The sequence below is a fragment of the Stegostoma tigrinum genome, chromosome 7 (genome assembly GCF_030684315.1).
Source record: "Stegostoma tigrinum isolate sSteTig4 chromosome 7, sSteTig4.hap1, whole genome shotgun sequence".
Classification (NCBI taxonomy): domain Eukaryota; kingdom Metazoa; phylum Chordata; class Chondrichthyes; order Orectolobiformes; family Stegostomatidae; genus Stegostoma; species Stegostoma tigrinum.
In genome coordinates this window covers 35177316-35182766 of record NC_081360.1, presented here as the reverse complement: position 1 = coordinate 35182766, position 5451 = coordinate 35177316, and positions in this window count along the sequence as shown.

Here is a 5451-nt window from a genome sequence, read left to right as displayed (position 1 = left end):
ACTTATAACTTATTCCTTTATTTTCCTAGTTTAAACTATGAAAGACGTTAATGTAAACTATTACCTTTTTAAAGTATTCTATGAAATAATGCTTAACCAAAATAATGTTTAACTTTTTAACTCTCATTTCTCTTCCTACTTTGTACCTAGGTACTTTGGTACATTAGATGACATCATGTGTGATGACATTACGCACTTTTCAATGTACTCCTGTGCTTCTGTACTTGAGTACACATGATAATAAAATCTAGAATCTAAATCTAATTGATTTTGCTTGTACTTTCTTCAACATCCATAAATAAAGCTCATCTGGACCTAATGTCTTATCAACTTTAAGTACTGAAAACTTATCCAATATCTCCTCCTCACTAATTTTAAACACTTCTAGTGACTAAGTTTCATCATCTGTCACCATGCCCTAGCTTCAAAGGTAAAGACAGATGGAAAACCTTCATTTAACACCTCAGTCTCTATGCAAGTGTCTCTAATCAGCTCTATCCCTCCCTTTAGTGCCTTTTTACTATTCATGTTTTTATAGAAGTCTTTGGGGCTTTGTTTTAAATTAACTGGCAGTTTTCCCTTCAACTGTCTTTGCTTCTCATATTTGCTTTTTCATGTCCCTCCTTTATTCAGCTTTGTCATCAACTGTATTGACTACCGAACACCTGTCATAAATACAATTTTCCTTTTAACTTAATTACTGTCGCCTTTGTCATCCAGGGAGCTCTGGATCTATTTGTACTACTCTTCTGTTTTGAGGGAAGTTACCTTGACTGTATAATCATTTCCTCGTTCATTGACTGCTTTTCCCACCAACATTAGATTCCAGTCTATTTGGCCTAGTTCTGTTGTCTCAGACGACAGCTGTCTGCCAGTTGATTCTTACTCTGGGCTGATTAGCGTAATTTTCTACCACTATCCCAACCTTACGATTCCCTTATATAAAGTGAAAGTCTTTTTTTTATATATGTCATTTATTTTAAGAGTATGGAGTTTGAACTAGTAGCATACAGGTTAAGGTCTATGTGTATGAGGGGGTTTTCTAAGCACACCATTAGAAAGGTGCTAGCATTTCCAGCATCATGCACATTATTCTCTTCCTAAACCAATACATCTTGTGTGGTTCTGTACCTTCAAGTATCACCTCAAGATATTTTCAGTCAAGCCTTCAAACACTTGCTTAACCATTTTCACAAACCTATGCTTGCAATTACCTCATATTTTCCCCTTCTCACTCTTTCCCCTTGAAGTATTGTCACCGTCAATATACTGACACTTCCAGCCTGAGTCACTAGATGGCAATTTAAGAACATTTTCCTGTTCTGAACTCACGGATACTTAATGTTGGCTGAGGCCAAATAACTCCATGCAGGCTAGGATTGAATCTGGTATGTTAATGTACAGCATCAGCGATTTACTGAATAGACTTCATTGGCAATGACCAGAGATTTTAATATCTGCATTTACCAATGCAAACAGCAGCAAAACATGTTCACAAATCAAGATGGGCACTTAAAGGAAACTTTCAGTTAACAAGCAAAGAACCTATTGAACATTGCTTAGAGTGGGAGCTTGTGTTTTGCAGTAGGGGTTTGGCAGTGGGACTGGAATATGTGCTTTTCTTGCTGGCAGGCTTTGTCGATCAGACGTAGCTAATAAGATAAGCTATGCATATGTGGGTAGATCAGCAAATCTCACAGCTAGGGGTGAATTGGGTTAAGGCAGGATATATTTGGCACTGTTGGTGGCTCAGAGTGTTTAGGCCCAGTTGCCATGTTTAAAAGTCTCCTAGACAGGAAACCATTGTCAATGACCCAGGAGCATCGAGGCTGTGTTCCTTCCTGTGAGCTCAGTGATATTTTTGAGCTGTAGGGAAAGGAAAAGGTGCCATGGACCACTCTTTCCTTTTTCCTTCGCAGCTGTGATATCACAAAGCGCAGCAACGAAGCTTGCCCCAACATTCTGTAATGCTGCATGTTTGTGTCCCTCGTAAGGCACACTCCTAACTTTGGTCTTGCTACATACAGTGGTGAAGGCCATTCTGGTGGATGACAGGCTACTTCTGAACTCCATTTCTCAGACATGTGCTTGCACACCGTGTCCTTGAAATACACACTGGAAGCTGTGTAGGTACAGGTTTGAGGTCTGTCTACAGTATGATAAGATGGGTATGACAGATATCAACTGTGACATCAGCAATCAGGATATTGAAATCAGCAATGGGCTTGCAGATCGGAGAGTCGACCATGATCTTATTGAATGGCACAGCAGACACAAATGGCCGAAAGGCCTACTTTTGCTCCTAAATTGTATGTTTCAATGCACAGGATACTGGGAAGGAAGGGTGGAATACCCTCAACTAGTGAGAGACACAGAAAACAGAATTGGCATAAATAAAAGAATTTACAGAAACCTGTAACAGTCAGACAGTACTCTCCCATTAGTGGCCAGTCAACAACAGCAAGGGCAAGGATAGCAAATCACTCCAATGTTCAGAATAGAACTGAGTCACAAACATGACCCATGACACCCACTCCGCTCCCTGGACACCAGCTGGCAATCTTTACCTTGACCTCATCTGCAACTCGTCCAATCCTTTGGAAGCCAGAATGATCCACTGAGACATTGGAGCATCCTGCACAACTCATTGGTGGTTCATAGCCACCACACCCCACCCCACCCCCACCACCAGCCTTCCCGATCATGCATTGTCTGTGAGTACATGCTTAAATTTAAGATCCAGTTTTGGTGGGATCACGATATTGAGAGCGCTATGACACTGGAGCAAACCCCAAATGTTCCCTGAGATTCCACACAGAGAGGAATCCACAGGATCACATTCTTATCAAAATCACTCTAAACTATGAGGATTTGGCTTCAGTCAGTCTGAGTCAGCAAGTGTTCAGTACTGCTGAGGGACTGCATTGTGAACTTGAGCCAATGAGAAGGGTGTGTATTACTTTTGCCAATCTTCCATCACCACCTATTCCAACCCTACCCACCTTTATCCACCATCTTTCTCCAATTACAGTCCCAATATCACAATTCTGCTCTACTGCATCACCCACATGTCTTTCTCCACCAGTTTGGACCTTATTCCTGAAACTATTTGCATACCAACATTTCTTATGAGCTCACAATCATAAGTTCCCATGTCCATCCTGACACTTCCACCTCCCATTGAGGTCATGTTCTCCTTCAACGTCCCAGAAACCCCCTACTTGCATCCTTCCTATGATTCAGACACCTCGCCCCCACATCGATATGACTATCTCATTGACTTGACACAGTTCAATAGAAAGGACTGCACAATTTACCCACAAATTCCCCTACCTTCATTTCCTTAAAGGCAATCACATGACTTTCACCTTCACGGTTTTCCCTCATATCATGTGCACAGTGGGTTGCGTGATTTTTTTCATGCATGCCCTGTCACACCGCCACCCTTTCCCAGCCTCCTTGCCACAGATGGATCCTTACCTTTGCATCTTGCTGTGGTCTAGACCCTTACGGGGTGCCCTGAATTGATACGAAAATATCTTTCCAGGAACATATGCTAGGCAAGAAGAGGAAAGCACTAGATATTCACCAGAATAAACAAGGGCAATTTTGTTTGCTGTATGCTGCTTGTATACAGTCGGGTTTCTGAAGAAATGTATTTCTTCCTTATTTAGCATGATATTGGGAAGTTGAAGTCAATTCTGGTGAACTTGTTTATTAGTGAGCATGAATGACATGCAAATAACCATAGGTCTACTGTAATCAACTGCCCTATGAAACATGTAGGCTAAAAGGGGAGGGGAGGGGGGGTGGGGTAGAGAGTAAACAAGAGGATAGAGCTCTTCTCTCACTTTAGGCTCTATCTTATCGTTTACTCCCTACCCCATCTCCCACCCACCCCACCCCCCTTTCCCTGCATATAAACTGACTTCTTCCCATCAGTTCTGAAGAAGGGTCACCGGATCTGAAATATTAACTCTGTTTCTTCCTTCACAGTTGCTGCCAGACGTGCTGAGCTTTTCCAGCAACTTTGTTTTAGTTCCTGATTCACAGCGTCCGCAGTTCTTTCGGTTTTCACTTAAAAGACGACTAGCGGGAGGGCAGAAGCCGTAGTGAACATGGAAGCAGTGGAACCGCAGGAAGTAAAAGTTTGATTTGTTTCCACATTCAGGCGACTGTTGTGCAAGCAGTGTTTCACCCAGGAGTCCTGAAGGGAGAAAGCAACATCTGACCACACGCATTGCATTCCCCCTCTGAACAATGTGTTTAGGAAGAGAATCATATTCCATCCTTTGATTTTATATTTCCACAGTGAGGAAGCTCAAATGTGCCGCGTTCCAGCAGGATACATTTGAACCTTCATCGCATTTATCATTTCAAAGGCTGACTGCAGGGATCCAGGCAAGGGACAGCCCTGAAGCTTGGCACTGACTCCCTGCAAATTCTCCTAAAGGCTTTGAATGATCAGTGACAGATCCTCAAGATGAGTGATAGGAAGTGAAGGTCTCCCTCCCAGACTAAAACAGCATGGACGGAGATCACAGGGGAGGTCAGCAGGTGTACTGTCATTGAAAGAACCTGGCTGCGGTGGCCTGAGGCTGTTGACCTTTCACATTTGGAAGTGTGAATCTAAATGGATATATACAGATGTGTTGAGTGGGGCTTTCTGTTGTTTTAAGGGGATTTCAGAATTCAGAGCAACGTAAACAAAACACAGACTGGCATCGAAGGATTCTGTTGTGAGATGTGGCAGAGATGCCAGGGGGGTTATGGTTGCATGCATTTGCATGGACTGGAGAAATCTATCAAGATTATGAGGACTGTGATCACCTACTACTCCAAACACTTAGCCTCCTTCACAGAGAGACTGGCAAATGTCATGAAGGGTTAAACTCAGCAGTACACTGACAGGTTACAGAGTATGAATTCTGACCTGCGTTCCATTACCTTGTATCTGAGCTTCAGGTCCTGGTACCTCTCAGGAAAATAAGGATTTCCAAATGGACCTCAGAGCAGCAATGAGCAGTAGCTATTGTCATCAGCAGGACCTCTCAGGGAGTTCTTGATGGGGACAACCTTGACTCCATCCAGCACTCTGCACTGATACCAATGTCTCAGAGTGCCAGGATGATAGTCCAGACACTTACCACTGTTTCGGTGTTTCCCACTATGCCTGGGTCCTCCTGACCTCAGGTGACTGAAGGGCACAGCTTGACAACAAGGGACAGGGGAATATAACCATACTGTAGCACCCAGAAAGGAATTTATAACGCACATTACTCACACATGGGTTCACAAGGTTGAGTGCATTGTTCTTTTATCTGGAGAAATATTGCTTCTTTTCTGTGTTAAGCGATATATTTATAGCTATATGCTGTTCTGTCTTCATTTGTGATTCACATATATGATGTCCGGGTTTGAACCTACGTAAGAACTGGGGGCAAAAATAGG